Genomic DNA, 17276 nt, shown 5'->3' with positions numbered 1-17276 from the left:
TTGAAGAAAGTTTGCCAAATTTCAAAAAAGTTCATCAATTTTCAAAAATAGTTCATCCAAAAATGGAAAAAGTTCATAGAATTTGAAAAGAGTTCATCATTTTTTTGAAAAAAGTTCACCTAATTTGATAAAAGTTCATCGAATTTGAAGAAAGTTAACCAAATTTCAAAAAAGTTCAACAATTTTCAAAAATAGTTCATCCAAAAATGGAAATAGTTCATTGATTTGAGAAAAGAGTTCATCGAATTTTCGAAAAAGTTCACGAACTAAAATACCGCGCATTTAAGAAAATAAATAAAAGAAAAAGGTAAAAGAACTAGAAAAAAAGAAAAGAAAAAGAACAAAACAAACTGACAAATGAATAAAAGAGTAAAACGAGGACTCTTTGCACCAGTTGGTTAGTGGCCTGGTGGTTGTGGCGTGTTTGTTTCTGAAGGAGGTCGTCGGTTCGATTCGTTGGTGGTGTTAATTTTTTGGATTTAACACAGGAAGAGAAAAACCCTTAGACGGGCCGGCCCAGCAAGGGAAAAATCAATGCCTTGTCTCTGCTTAATTCTAACAACACACACATGTGGGCTTAATAGGTACGCGGTTACAAGGCTGTTTAGCCCATGACGGCACACACATGATAATAGTGACTCCTTGTTATTTCTACCAATGAAGAAGATGACACTATCTGCCTATCTTCTCCGTCTTGCCTTCTTGATGACCAAAGTAGGAGAAAATATCTCTAGTCTTCTCATTATCTCAACAATATATACTGTGCAGAATAGCACTAATATTTCAATCACCATCGGACAAGATTAAGCAATGGGTGACATTCAATCAGCCAATCAAGCGACGGGAGTGGTGGCGGTGGGATGACTTTACGGTTACGTCTAAGCGGTAGCAGAGAAGATTGAAGCTGGAAAAATTGACGCCATACCGCCTGCTGGAGCCGGGGTTGCTCCGTTGTAGCACAGTCTGCGTCGTTGCCCCGTGCCGCCGGCTAGTCTCGTCAATGAATTACACGATGAGCCCGCGAGGGGGCACTATTCCAGCCGTCGGGAGCGACAGTGCATCGACACATTGTGCACTCCTGCTTGTCTAGGACGGGCCCTATCTCTAATGAGGCATAACTGAAGGTTGTGGGGAGTCAAGAAATGGGATGTTGTGATGGGTTTCAAACTAAAACAATGTGTCGATGCAGGAGTGTACATTATTTCAGTTCACAGGTTTTTATTTGTTTTCATAGCTGACAGGTTGACATGCCGGCTGTGTATAAGGTTTTTATTTATTTTCCTAGTTGGCGTTTACGGCGCGCTATGGCTAAGAAACGCTCACATACGTTCTGGATGGGCTGGGAGGCCCATATATCTTCGCCCCCAGTCTCTCTAAATCTGCGACAAGCTTGTGTTTGGTTTTTCTTACCCAGTCCAGGTTTTGGAAGCTTCCGGACTGTTTTTTCAACTGGTTTTCTCTATGCGTTTGGTTTTTATTTTTTATCTTAAAAAAATAATGATCTTTTTACCAAATTTGCAAATATTTTTAATTTTTTGCAGTTTTTTCAAATTTGTAATCTTCTTTTTAACTTCTAGAAAAAAATTCAAATGCCTGAACTTTCTCTACTTCATGAACTTTTTAAACTTTGTGAACTTTTTCAAGCGTGCAATCTTTTTTCAAGATCGTTAACTCTTTCAAAATCAATGGTTTTTAATTTGTTGATTGCTTTTATCAGTTTTCTAGAACTTTTGATAAATTCATGAACCTTATCAGATTCATGAACATTTTTTCATATGCATGTTTTTTCTCAAATTCCTGAACTATTTCCAAATGTGCTAACTTTTTTCAAAAATCATGATCTTTTCATTTTTACCATTTAAAAAATTTAACCAAGAAAATTGGTTGATTTTCCCTAAAAGAACAAACCGGCGAGAAAAAGACAAGCACAAAAAACAATAGTTAAAAAACAAGCGAGTCAGAGCGAGTAATAAAAAAACCAGCAAGGCTGAGCGAGTCCTCTACTGAACGAGCAAGCGAAAAAACAAGGCCAAGTCCCACGTGGACACCCCTATGTGTTGCTGTGCCAACCGACACTTAGGCGTCGATGAGGGCAGATCATATGAAATCATTAGTTAAGGGTTACACTTTGCAAAGATCATTTCCATCTTCTCAGGCACGACAAGTGGCACACATAGATTCGTTTTTTCAAAATATTTTATCTCTTGAACTGTGCGTTCAAATCCCAAACCGATTTTACCGTTGTATTTCTCGTGTCAAGATTTTTGAAACTAGATACCATGTTAATAAGTTTCGGCGAAGCACGGTTTGAAACTAGATCCCATGTTGAAAAGTTGTATTTTACCGTTGTATTTTTCATGGAAGCATAATTTTTCCCTATTTTGATCCGTTTTTCGAGAAGCACAATTGTGCTTCTTTTCGAAGCAAATTTGTGCCTTCATAAGAAGCAAATCTGTATTTCTCGTGAAAGCACATCTTTTTCCCTGTCCAGAAAGCACAACTGTGCTTCTCGCGAAAATAAATCTATGTCTCAACGAGAAACAAATATGTGCTTCTTGTGGAGCACTTTTTTTTTCCTTTCAGAAAAGCACACTATGCTTCTCCTGGAAGTAAATATGTGCCTCCACAAGACGTAAATATGTGTTTCTCATTGAAGCACAACTTTTTTTACCTTTTCGAGCTATGCTTCCCACATAATTAAATATGTGCTTCTCAGAGAAGCACAACTTTTTTCGCACAAGAAAAATCAGGATTTCCTTCTCTACAAAACCTAAGGAAAATCGGATGAAAACCGAAAAGCCAAAACACCCAGAAAAAAGCCACCCAAACCCCAAAAACACATACAGAAAAAAAATCAGAGTGAGTGTCGAACACTTGGCATGTGGTAGCGGCTCCACGCACCACTTGGCATGCTCTAAGGGCACAAAGGGTGATCCCTGGAGGTTCCCTGCAAGGGGTAATCTCAAGTTAGTTGCTCTCATCTTACAGAATCACTACTTAGCTCGCTATATGGATCGCAATCGCATGAAGAGAGCTAGTAGAAGGTCGGCCCAGTTAGTTATTTGATGCATTCGTTAGTTCGCTAGTTCATCGGTTGTATTTTTTATTTTTATTTGTTTTATAACTTCATTTATCATTTTGATATTAAATGTATCACATTTACTTCAAAAATATAAAGTTGAGAAATTCCAAATTGTTAATACAGTGTAATTTTTTGTTAGAATGACTAAGAAAATTTGAAAGCTTTAAAGAAAATTCTGACATTTTAAAAATGTTCACGCATGTAAAACTATTTATGCAATGTAAAACAATGTTCATATTATTCAAAATGTAAAATTTGTACGAAAAATGATTCCGATGTATAAGAAAATTGTATGTTGCGTACAAAAAATGTGGACATAAAAATATTTATTTAAAAAATGTTAGTCATGTATACAAAAAAGGTTAAACCTGTATAAAAAATATATTTCATATGTATGTAAGAAATATATAAGTGTGCATGAAAACAATAGACATCAATTTTTTTCTTAGAAAATAATATGAATAATGTATTTAATAGATGTTGAACATGTATAAAAACTGTTTCAGATGTATACCAATATTGTACAGTGTGTATGAAACAATAGACATCAAAGGATATATTTGAAAAAATAATTAATGATGTATTAAAAAAATAGAAATGTATTTAAAAATGTTCATAATGTACACGAAAGATATACAATGTCTAATAAAAACATACACATGTACCGGATAGGGAAAATACCATTGGAAATCCAAGAAAATGACAAAGAGAAAAAGCAAAGAAAACCGAATAAAAGATCGAGAAACAATTGAAGTATACCAAAGAAAAAAGGAAAGCCGATGAAAACCTGTGAAAAAACAAAGTAACCTCAATTATAAGGAAGGAAAAAAAAGGAAAACCATAGATACCAGTGAAGGAAAAACCGAACGAAGACAGTAGTGATGATCACATGAATGAACTGTGAACCAATCTGTGGTTTGATGGCTAGAGGGACAATGGTATCCCAGCCCACTAGGATTCAAGTCCTGGTGCTCGCATTATTCTTAGATTTATTTCAGAATTTCTACGATGCGTTGTCAATGGGAGAAGACGTTCCCGTCGACAACAAGGCGCTTACGGTGACTTCGTAAATCTCAAGATGATATGCCGGCTCAGTCTCTTCCAGTGCTCCGGTCCGGTCTGGCCCATGGGGACCTTCGCTGGAGCTGTTTCTATTCCTTTTCCATTTTATTATATATTTATTTTCTTTTTTCTACTTTGTATTTTTTTTCTTGCCTTTTTCATGTGTATGATACAAAAGTTCATTGTGTATTAAGAGTTCACCATGCACTATAAAATATTCATTGTATTAGGAAGTTGTTCAAATACCACAAATGTTCACTATATTTTTGAAATTTGTTAAACATATATTAGACAAATGTTCAATGTGTATTCGGAAATTGTTCAAAGTATATTGCAAAAATTTCAATGCGTATTTAGAAATTATCTGGCATGCATATTCATATTTTGAAAAATGTTAGAAACAAAAACTGAGCAAAAAAACAGGGTGATACTGTGAAGGGGGTGCTGCTGTGAACCGGATGCTAGAGTGACGGACCAAACATTGTTTCTCGTGCATACAAAAAAATGTACAATGTGCATGGAGAAAGGTAGACATCAAACATGTATATGAAAATATTGTTAATCATGTACTTAACAAATGTTCCTGATGCACACAAAAAATATACTAATGTGTATGAGTAAAGTAGACATCAAAACATTTATATAAGAAAGTGGTAATCAAGTATTTAAAAATATTAAACCTATATAAAAAATGTTACTGATGTTTATAGAAGATGCACAACGGCGAGACACTTAAAAATGTATATAAACAATGTTGCTCAAGTACATATAAAAATGTATAATGTGTATGGAAAAAATAGAAATAAAAAATATGTTTTAGAATATGTTAATTATGTATTTAAAAGTGTTAAACATGTATACATAAAAATGGAAAAGCTTCAAGCGAAGGTAGCATACACGTCGCTAGAGGCGAAATATAGTTCCCGTGGCTCAAGGCACTTCTGTTGCCATGCCAGGAGAAGAATGTCCAGATTGTAAATGTATGGGCCCTGATCAAAGGTAAGACATCTTGGGCCTACCTCTCCCTTCTCTGATCCAAAAATAAACTTCTTCATTGTCATCAAGTAACTTAAAGTTATAAATGATTGTCTCAAAGACAAAAGATATCAGGATTCTCTCCGTTTCAACATAAATTTTAAAATTGAACTTTGATCATTAATTTAACTATTAAAACATTAGTCATGTGACTTAAAAATTATACCACTACAAACATTTTTTGGATACAAGTTCAATGGTATAATTTTTATCACGCATAACTCACATTGGTTGGTCAAATTGATGATCAAACTTAAATTTTAGAAATACATGCATGATTTATTCATTAGAATGAAGGGAGTATGTGCTATAAAAATTACAGTTTATATTGGAGAGTGAATTGTGCAGCTCATGTGATAGGCGGCTGCATAGGCGACTAGGAAACACTAGCTGCCACCCATGTTTTCTCCCTCTTGCCGCCATATAGGAACGTCGCCAGGCAAATCCCGTGCGGGGCCGGCGAGGAGATCTTGTTCATGGACATCCCACTGTGGAGGATTGGAGGGTTGTTATGATGCGGTGAACAAGATGCATGTTAGAGTGATCTGCATGAGGCGGTGCTCAACGACGGTATTGCTGAAGCTGACGACAGCCGACGGGATCCAGTGCGGCGATCTTCAACGGCTACCTGGCTTGGCTAGGTTACCGGAAAGAGGGCGTCGACGCACGGTTCTGGGCGGTGGCAGGCTAGACATCATACCCAGACCTATCATGCAACAACATGGGTGATTTTTTTTCAGGTTTAGTTTAGAAAGTCTTCGTGCTTGGTTTGGGGTGGCGAAGATGTGACGATGTTCCAATGTAGGAATAATGTTCTCCCCGCCCTTTCCCTATTCAGTTGATGTTCTTTCGCTGATGGAGGGTGTGTAGAGCCGTGTCTCCAATGGGTCCTCCGATTTCCGGTTGGTTTAGGTTTCCGGTGGATCTGTCTGGATTTAGCCGACTTTCGTGGTCTTTGGAGTTTCTACTGGCCCTTATCTACGTATTCTTTTCTGGGGCAGCGATTTGCTTCGCATATCGCATCCGTCGGCGTCTCCTGGTCTGGATCGACGACTTCCTGATCACTCCTTCTATAAGCTCTCGGGTTTATAAAAGATTGCTTCGTGGAGGTGAGGTTCAGAGACGACATCAAGCTATGCTCATTGCGCCAAGAATCAATTTTCCTTTTAGTAAGGGCTAAATCACTTCTTTTTCTGGATTTTGACCCCATATTGTAGGGTGGATCTAGAAAGATAGGAAATATCTCCCACCAAGCCATACATATGACTTCCATCGAATATGGCTTCCCGTCGGGGAGGTCTGAGAGGCTACGATTTAACCTGTGGCGAATGTGGTTCGAGTCCGTTTATCTCCAGCCGTGAACTTAGCGGAAACTATGATAGCGATGGCACTGAATTTTGCCAATTTGGTAGTTCGGTCTATGATTTTCCATTTATGGACGTTGATAAGATGTTCACGGCACGTCACCGGTGGATGCAGGAGGAACAAGACTTCGGCACTTCCAAGTATTTGATTATAACTTTATATTTTTGTTTAGATGCGATTGTAATGACTTGTGATATATATAATATATGGCTTTAGGCCTTTTCACAAAAGGGGAAAAGAGTTGTGCAACTCATATCCTAGCTCATAATGTCTTTCTCATCTGGATCTCACATACACATATTTTCCTCTCCTTACTCCCGTCGGTTCCAAAAAGGCATTGAAGTCTATCAAAATTACTCGAAATACAAGTGAGAAAAACGTGAGACACTGATTAAGGGCGTGTTTGGTTGCCTGCATGAGGCCCGGCCTGGCTCACGTGGGACGCAAACGGGCCGATTAGTTGCCTGCTTTTACTGTTCGGCCCGCATGGCACGAACCTTAAAGCACTCCTGGCCCTGGCTCCCTGGGAACGCTCGAATCGGCAGCTTCTCCAGGGCTAGGCCCGAGCGGTGCATGTGGGCGGCGGTGGTTGCACGTGCGCGGCCACGCTCGAGAAGCCGCGTTGCTTCCCGAAGCGCCGGCAGTTATTAGCCTCACCACCCCTCACCGCTCCATCTCCTCACTCTCCCCCACTCTCCCAACTCTCACCGGCGGCGGATCGGAGGAGACTAAGAAGACCACCGGACTCCATCACCGGTGAGCGGATCATCACCTGGCCCGTGGCAATCATGGTAAGCACTTCTCTGTTCGTCATGCACTACTTTTTCGCATTTGATCCGGCGATAGATCCGATCCACGGTGGAGAGGGGAATGGGGAATAGAGGTAGATAAGCATGGCAGTTCATACGAGTTCATACTACTTCATACTAGTTCATGGAAGATCGGAATAGAGGTAGATGTGGATGGAGTAGAAGGGGGATTGGGGGTACAGAACAGACACCAGCTAACCGCGGCGGCCGTCACCGGCGGGTCGAGTGGCTGGCCTTCATCTTCTTGTCCATCGCCGTGCGAGGCGGCGGGTCGTCGTCGCTGTCGGAGGAGTCGAGGTCGATCTGCCACGTACGACGGCCTGGCTCCGGCGCCCTCACTGGCATCTGCACCAGTTCTTCCTCCTCCTTAGGCTCCCCACCGATGACCGTCGGCGGCACTATTGTCGTCTCCCAGTACACTGCGACACGGCGGTCATTAGGAGTCTAGTAGTTCTTGTACTTGGACCACTTCTTCCTCTGTTTAGCGTCGTCGGAGATGGCCTGATTCATGGCCCAGCGAATGATGTCGACTGCCATCGCGCCCTTTGCTAGGTCAGGAATCGGCGTCTTCAGCTCTTGTGCAGTGGCCCTCATGAGCAATGCATCAGATTCCTTCTGCATGTCAGGCATGGAGCCAAAGTTTGAGCACACCTCCATGGTGTTCTCGAACTTGGTGCGGTCACCAGCCGACCACCCGAGGAAGAAGGCCCTCCAGCCAATACCCCAATGGAAGGGGTTGGCGTTGGAGCTGGAGCTAGAGCTCATGGCGATGGAGAGGAGGAAGGTATATAGTGAGAGAAGAGAGGGGGTGGGTAAGTAGTGGTGGGCAGGGTGAGTAAATATAGGCACGATGGAGCGGAGGAAGAGTGACAGTCATGCCGTTTAGCTACATGTTCTTCAATAAGCCATGAACTCTGTGATGTGTCTGGCTCCACGAATTGTGTGCAGATCGAGGAGGGCAATGAGATGGGCACGGAGGTGCTCCCGGCCATTGACAACAAGGGCAAGTAGCCCGTTCATCCAATGCCCGAGGTTGTGCTGCTGCCCACCGCCGAGGAAGAACCGAAGACGCCCGAGGTTGGCGACGACGAGCGCATGGAGGAGCCCCCCAGCAACAAGCGCCACAACTACGACCACTACCATGAGGAGATGGCCCAACTCACTTCTGCAAGGTCATCCTTGCATCGAAGCTTGAGTGCATCCCCATGCCTCTGGACTTCACCAAGCACTTCGTCGCGGTGCCGACGGAGTTCAAGCTCGGGAACAACACCGGCTGCTCCTGGAAGGTGACGGTGAAGCTGATGAACGACATCGTAACCCTGGATCAGGGTTAGGCCACCTACGTAGCCGTTCATCAGATCAAGATCGACTACATGGTGACATTCAAGCTCCTCACTCCCGACACCCTCAAGGTCGTCATCTTCGACGGCGATGGCATTGAGGTCGTCAACAAGTGCGGGAAGCACGACGAAGCCTTCGCCGCCAAGGACTAGGGCCGGGGCACCTCCTTCCTAAGTACTATCGAGTATGCTTTGAACTGTTTATGGCTTATGCATTGAACTGTTATGAAGTGTGGTACTGCTTATCTGAATTATGTTGTTAAGTAGTTGATGCTGTTTATACTCTGCTCTGCTTATGATGTGTGCTACATGGTTGTGCCGAAGTGTGCTGGTAAGCTCACCAACTAGCCAAAGATGTTATCACACACCAGACGTTGCATACAATCAAACACCATGCCTTGGGTTTGTTCACTAACATGCAGGCAAACAAACACCAGGCACTGTGGTTCACCTCATGCAGGCAAGAGGGCATGCAGTCAACCAAGCAACTTACAGATGATGCATTTGAGGCTGCATTTGCATAGTCAGACTGAGTTGAGAAGGCTGTGCAATGCAGCTACTGTTCACTACTGCAACCAAATGCACCCTACATAAAAGAACTTGAGGCCTCTGTGTCTCTGGGACCGGATCACCGCACACACAAGCAGCCTACTTCGCTGCTGCTCCTGCTATATGCCTACATATGTGTACATGTGACTGAACTAAGCTCTCTTATTGTTGTACGATTAGCAAGTCTGAGCTAACCATCTCTTTCTTGCTCATGCTTTGCTTCCAACTTTCCCTTCTCCCGAGCTCCCCATCGAAACGGGCTTTGCGTTGCCCGCAAGGCTTCCACTGTTTCGATTCCATTTCGACAACAAGACAAAGTATGCAGGCCTGTAAGTGCGTCCACTGAGCAGAACCAGGACACTGCTAACCCAGTTAATTAGGCCACCTGCAGCGACACTGCAAGAAAGAAAAGGGGGCTAGGAATTAGGGAGCAATCAGGATCAATCATCAACCAAAATATTGCCGACACAGAAGCGTCTGCGAGTTCCATCACACGGCGCACGTTCACTGTGCCCAACGAACGATTCTTTCTTTTGTCCTGAAAGATTATTGTTAGCCTGTGCGTACTACTCAGTTGTTAATTAGCTCTGCCCACTGCTTGAAATAACAGTACTTAAACAATAACAATAATCTCTTGGTGATGGGCTAATTGGCCTTGGCCATTTGTCTATTCTGTCAGCGATGACTATTTAAACCGTCTGTCAGGAGGAGCAAATGCGGCGGGTGTCAGGGGCGAGTCACGCTGCGATTTGGGCCGTTCCGTCCGGAAGAGGGCAGTGCGGATGGTGATCTAGCTAGGTGGTTGCGGTTTGTGGGGGGAGTAACCTCGATTCCAAACTACTACTGCATGATCATATTCATACGTGGGTTTGGACATGCTTCGTTTTCGGTATTAGGCAGTGCGTTTCTTTCACCGTTTGATCAAGTAAAGCAGGGAGATGCCTGCGTCTAATGGCGCATTTGAGTGTGACAAGCACGATTGAGCTAGCAGTACAATGTCCAGGGTTCAGCTGACGTGCACAGATCAGCATATAGTCAACTAGTGTGAGATATACTATGTGTACCACGAGTGAAGGACTGGCCCGCGTCTGTCGGTGGTAACACCAGCTCTGTGAAGAAGGTCAGCAGTTGATGGTCCCTGTGTTTCAACAAAATAATCATGAATGGGTGTAGTAGGAGTAATTGACAATGGGAAGGTCAGCTTCTACAAGAATGTGCTTGTTGGAAAATGGTACTAGATGCTTAAATTTGCCGGTGAAAAACTGACCCAACAGTTGTCGAAGTTCAAAATTCGGTAACACGGCATTTTTTATAACACGGTCATTTTTTATATTTGGCAAACATTTTTTCAAAATTTGAGTGTTTTATGAAAATGCGAACATTTTTTTAAACATGGGCATTTTTCTGAAGTTTGAACTTTGTTTGGAAACACGGATATTTTTTTGGAAAAACATGAATATTTCTTTTAGTGAATCTAGAACATAAAAAAATGTGTTTTTTAAAAAAAATAGAAAAATAAAAGGAAAATTTGAAAAAGAAAACAACAGAAAAAACCGGTGCATGAACCTTTCTACAAGGTTCCTAAAAACAGTAGGAACCTTTCCAAAAACAAGGTCGCGTACAATGTTTTCTTCTACAAATGAGCTCACCCATCTTGGTTCAGCACGTCACTCGCCCTATGCGAAGCATCGACAATTTGTCATAGAATGCGGCGAATAGGATTCGCCCCGGTTCGAAGCCCAATCCCAAAATGTCAAGCATGATTCCAACCCGGTTATAGGGTTTTTTTTCCTACGGTTTACTCTTCCTATGGCGATTCTCGCCTGAGTCCACCAAATCCTCACGTTCCACTCGGGTTCCACCGGAGGGACGGGGGTCTAGCAATGTAGGGGGCATCTAGATCGAGAATTGTATGGCAGAACCACCTCTACTTTGTGGCGGCAGGAATGGGGGATGAAAAGAAGGTAAAGTGGATGGAGGTCTAGGAAAGAACGTAGATGCCGGAGGAAAATCAGTTCCGATTTAGGAGAAGAAGGAAGCCGGAGAGGGGATCGTGTGGCGGATGAGAAAGAGGAGTATTAGTGGGGGCTGAACCAGGCCTAGAAAATCATTTTGAGGGGCTTAGTCTCTATGGAGAGGAGGATGTAGATCTCGACTTCTCTGATGAACTTGAGCAACTGATTAAAGAGGTGTTATGGTTGGTAATCTTCAAGGTCCACACTACTCGACCATTTAGCCAACCGGCGTTGTTCAACGCATTGCGCATTGTGTGGTCCCTGACGCAACAAATTACCTTCAAGACAATGGGTCCAAACCTATTTTATTGTTCAGTTTCAGTGCGTTGCCGATTGGAAGAGGATGATGGATGGAGGACCTTGGTTGTTTCATGATGCGATCGTTGTGATACAAGTACAATGGGTTCAGTAATGTGAATGATTAGAAGCTAGACAATATCCTAGTCTGGGCCAGAATTCAGGGAGCCCTGAGCGCATTAATGAGGAAGAAGGAGTTGGCTGAGAAAGTTGCTAGGAAAGTTGGAGGGCCACCTATAACGGTAATGATGATGAGGGTATACTTAACCCCTCAAAGTTTTTGAGAGCAAGAGTTTATCTCAATAGTCATGTTTCGCTAGTGAGATTTGTGTTGATCACGGTAAAGGAGAGGAAGAAATACCCCGTGTACTATGAAAGCTACCTGACTTCTGTTATTATTGTGGCCTAATGGGTCAGTCGGGGTGTGGAAATAAAGGTCGATAGGAGAGAGTGGAACCGGGAGGTCGTGGAAGAGGATGGGGTAGACGTGAAAGGGGTAGAGCTAATTTGGGAGGATGGACATGCAGAGGAGGAGTATGAGGAAGGGGGCGAGGTGAGTGAGTAAGCTTGGGGTTGTTGGGAAACGTAGTAGAAAACAAAAAATCAACCTACGATCAAACCAAGAACACTATGAAGATGCATTAGCGGTTTAGATTTGACCATTACCAACTCCGAGTTGCAGCGGAAGAGGAGTTGGTGTAGATAGTGTTGGGGAACGTAGTAATTTCAAAAAAATTCCTACGCACACGCAAGATCATGGTGATGCATAGCAACGAGAGGGGAGAGTGTGATCTACGTACCCTCGTAGACCGACAGCGGAAGCGTTAGCACAACGCGGTTGATGTAGTCGTACGTCTTCATGGCCCGACCGATCAAGCACCGAAACTACGGCACCTCCGAGTTTTAGCACACGTTCAACTCGATGACGATCCCCGGACTCCGATCCAGCAAAGTGTCGGGGAAGAGTTCCGTCAGCACGACGGCATGGTGACGATCTTGATGTTCTACTGTCGCAGGGCTTCGCCTAAGCACCGCTACAATATTATCGAGGATTATGGTGGAAGGGGGCACCGCACACCGCTAAGGCTATGATCACGTGGATCAACTTCTGTCTATGGGGTGCCCCCTGCCTCCGTATATAAAGGATCAAGGGGGGTGCGGCCGGCCAGGAGGAGGGCGCGCCAGGAGGAGTCCTACTCCCACCGGGAGTAGGATTCCCCCCCTTTCCTAGTTGGAATAGGATTCGGGAAGGGGGAAAGGAGAGAGAGAGAAGGAAGGGGGGCGCCGGCCCCCTCTCCTTGTCCTATTCGGACTAGGGGGGGGGAGGGGCGCGCGGCCCAGCCCTGGCAACCTCTCCTCTCTTCCACTAAAGCCCACTAAGGCCCATATACCTCCCGGGGGGTTCCGGTAACCTCCTGGAACTCCGGTAAAATCCCGATTTCACCCGGAACACTTCCGATATCCAAATATAGGCTTCCAATATATCAATCTTTATGTCTCGACCATTTCGAGACTCCTCGTCATGTCCGTGATCACATCCGGGACTCTGAACAAACTTCGGTACATCAAAATGCATAAACTCATAATATAACTGTCATCAAAACCTTAAGCGTGCGGACCCTACGGGTTTGAGAACAATGTAGACATGACCGAGACACGTCTCCGGTCAATAACCAATAGCGGAACCTGGATGCTCATATTGGCTCCCACATATTCTACGAAGATCTTTATCGGTCAGACCGCATAACAACATACGTTGTTCCCTTTGTCATCGGTATGTTACTTGCCCGAGATTCGATCGTCGGTATCTCAATACCTAGTTCAATCTCGTTACTGGCAAGTCTCTTTACTCGTTTCGTAATACATCATCTTGCAACTAACTCATTAGTTGTAATGCTTGCAAGGATTATGTGATGTGCATACCGAGAGGACCCAGAGATACCTCTCCTACATTCGGAGTGACAAATCCTAATCTCGAAATACGCCAACCCAACATGTACCTTTGGAGACACCTGTAGAGCACCTTTATAATCACCCATTTACGTTGTGACGTTTGGTAGCACACAAAGTGTTCCTCCGGCAAACGGGAGTTGCATAATCTCATAGTCATAGGAACATGTATAAGTCATGATGAAAGCAATAGCAACATACTAAACGATCGGGTGCTAAGCTAATGGAATGGGTCATGTCAATCAGATCATTCACCTAATGATGTGATCCCGTTAATCAAATAACAACTCTTTGTCCATGGTTAGGAAACATAACCATCTTTGATTAACGAGCTAGTCAAGTAGAGGCATACTAGTGACACTCTGTTTGTCTATGTATTCACACATGTATTATGTTTCCGGTTAATACAATTCTAGCATGAATAATAAACATTTATCATGATATAAGGAAATAAATAATAACTTTATTATTGCCTCTAGGGCATATTTTCTTCAGTCTCCCACTTGCACTAGAGTCAATAATCTAGATTACACAGTAATGATTCTAACACCCATGGAGCCTTGGTGCTGATCATGTTTTGCTCGTGGAAGAGGCTTAGTCAATGGGTCTGCTACATTCAGATCCGTATGTATCTTGCAAATCTATATGTCTCCCACCTGGACTAGATCCCGGATGGAATTGAAGCGTCTCTTGATGTGCTTGGTTCTCTTGTGAAATCTGGATTCCTTTGCCAAGGCAATTGCACCAGTATTGTCACAAAAGATTTTCATTGGACCCGATGCACTAGGTATGACACCTAGATCGGATATGAACTCCTTCATCCAGACTCCTTCATTTGCTGCTTTCGAAGCAGCTATGTATTCCGCTTCACACGTAGATCCCGCCACGATGCTTTGTTTAGAACTGCACCAACTGACAGCTCCACCGTTTAATGTAAACACGTATCCAGTTTGCGATTTAGAATCGTCCAGATTAGTGTCAAAGCTTGCATCAATGTAACCATTTACGATGAGCTCTTTGTCACCTCCATAAACGAGAAACATATCCTTAGTCCTTTTCAGGTATTTCAGGATGTTCTTGACCGCTGTCCAGTGATCCACTCCTGGATCACTTTGGTACCTCCCTGCTAGACTTATAGCAAGGCACACATCAGGTCTGGTACACAGCATTGCATACATGATAGAGCCTATGGCTGAAGCATAGGGAACATCTTTCATTTTCTCTCTATCTTCTGCAGTGGTCGGGCATTGAGTCTTACTCAACTTCACACCTTGTAACACAGGCAAGAACCCTTTCTTTGCTTGATCCATTTTGAACTTCTTCAAAACTTTGTCAAGGTATGTGCTTTGTGAAAGTCCAATTAAGCGTCTTGATCTATCTCTATAGATCTTAATGCCTAATATGTAAGCAGCTTCACCGAGGTCTTTCATTGAAAAACTCTTATTCAAGTATCCCTTTATGCTATCCAGAAATTCTATATCATTTCCAATTAGTAATATGTCATCCACATATAATATCAGAAATGCTACATAGCTCCCACTCACTTTCTTGTAAACACAGGCTTCTCCAAAAGTCTGTATAAAACCAAATGCTTTGATCACACTATCAAAGCGTTTATTCCAACTCTGAGAGGCTTGCACCAGTCCATAAATGGATCGCTGGAGCTTGCACACTTTGTTAGCTCCCTTTGGATCGACAAAACCTTCTGGTTGCATCATACACAACTCTTCTTCCAGAAATCCATTCAGGAATGCATTTTTGACATCCATCTGCCAAATTTCATAATCATAAAATGCGGCAATTGCTAACATGATTCGGACAGACTTAAGCATCGCTACGGGTGAGAAGGTCTCATCGTAGTCAATCCCTTGAACTTGCCGAAAACCTTTTGTGACAAGTCGAGCTTTGTAGACAGTAATATTACCGTCAGCGTCAGTCTTCTTCTTGAAGATCCATTTATTCTCAATTGCTTGCCGATCATTGGGCAAGTCAACCAAAGTCCATACTTTGTTCTCATACATGGATCCCATCTCAGATTTCATGGCTTCAAGCCATTTTGCGGAATCTGGGCTCACCATCGCTTCTTCATAGTTCGTAGGTTCATCATGATCTAGTAGCATGACTTCCAGAATAGGATTACCGTACCACTCTAGCGCGGATCTCACTCTGGTTGATCTACGAGGTTCAGTAGTGTCTTGTTCTGAAGTTTCATGATCATCATCATTAGCTTCCTCACTAACTGGTGTAGGAGTCACAGAAACAGGTTTCTGTGATGTACTACTTTCCAATAAGGGAGTAGGTACAGTTACCTCGTCAAGTTTTACTTTCCTCCCACTCACTTCTTTCGAGAGAAACTCCTTCTCCAGAAAGTTTCCGAATTTAGCAACAAAAGTCTTGCCTTCGGATCTGTGATAGAAGGTGTATCCAATAGTTTCCTTTGGATATCCTATGAAGACACATTTCTCCGATTTGGGTTCGAGCTTATCAGGTTGAAGCTTTTTCACATAAGCATCGCAGCCCCAAACTTTCAGAAATGACAACTTTGGTTTCTTTCCAAACCACAGTTCATAAGGCACCGTCTCAACGGATTTTGATGGTGCCCTATTTAACGTGAATGCGGCCGTCTCTAGAGCGTATCCCCAAAATGATAGCGGTAAATTAGTAAGAGACATCATAGATCGCACCATATCTAGTAAAGTACGATTACGACGTTCGGACACACCATTACGCTGTGGTGTTCCGGGTGGCGTGAGTTGCGAAACTATTCCACAATTTTTCAAATGTACACCAAACTTGTAACTCAAATATTCTCCTCCACGATCAGATCGTAGGAATTTTATTTTCTTGTTACGATGATTTTCAACTTCACTCTGAAATTCTTTGAACTTTTCAAACGTTTCAGACTTATGTTTCATTAAGTAGATATACCCATATCTGCTTAAGTCATCTGTGAAGGTGAGAAAATAACGATATCCGCCACGAGCCTCAACATTCATCGGACCACATACATCTGTATGTATGATTTCCAATAAATCTGTTGCTCTCTCCATAGTACCGGAGAACGGTGTTTTTGTCATCTTACCCATAAGGCATGGTTCGCAAGTACCAAGTGATTCATAATCAAGTGGTTCCAAAAGCCCATCAGTATGGAGTTTCTTCACGCGCTTTATACCGATATGACCTAAACGGCAGTGCCACAAATAAGTTGCACTATCATTATCAACTCTGCATCTTTTGGCTTCAACACTATGAATATGTGTGTCACTACTGTCGAGATTTAATAAGAATAGACCACTCTTTAAGGGTGCATGACCATAAAAGATATTACTCATGTAAATAGAACAACCATTATTCTCTGATTTAAATGAATAACCGTCTCGCATCAAACAAGATCCAGATATAATGTTCATGCTTAACGCTGGCACCAAATAATAATTATTTAGGTCTAATATTAATCCCGAAGGTAGATGTAGAGGTAGCGTGCCGACTGCGATCACGTCGACTTTGGAACCATTTCCCACGCGCATCGTCACCTCGTCCTTAGCCAATCTTCGCTTAATCCGTAGTCCCTGTTTCGAGTTGCAAATATTAGCAACAGAACTAGTATCAAATACCCAGGTGCTACTGCGAGCATTAGTAAGGTACGCATCAATAACATGTATATCACATATACCTTTGTTCACTTTGCCATCCTTCTTATCCGCCAAATACTTGGGGCAGTTACGCTTCCAGTGACCAGTCTGCTTGCAGTAGAAGCACTTAGTTTCAGGCT

Source organism: Triticum dicoccoides, chromosome 4A, assembly GCF_002162155.2.
Source record: "Triticum dicoccoides isolate Atlit2015 ecotype Zavitan chromosome 4A, WEW_v2.0, whole genome shotgun sequence".
Lineage (NCBI taxonomy): Eukaryota > Viridiplantae > Streptophyta > Magnoliopsida > Poales > Poaceae > Triticum > Triticum dicoccoides.
Note: the sequence above shows the minus strand (reverse complement) of the source record.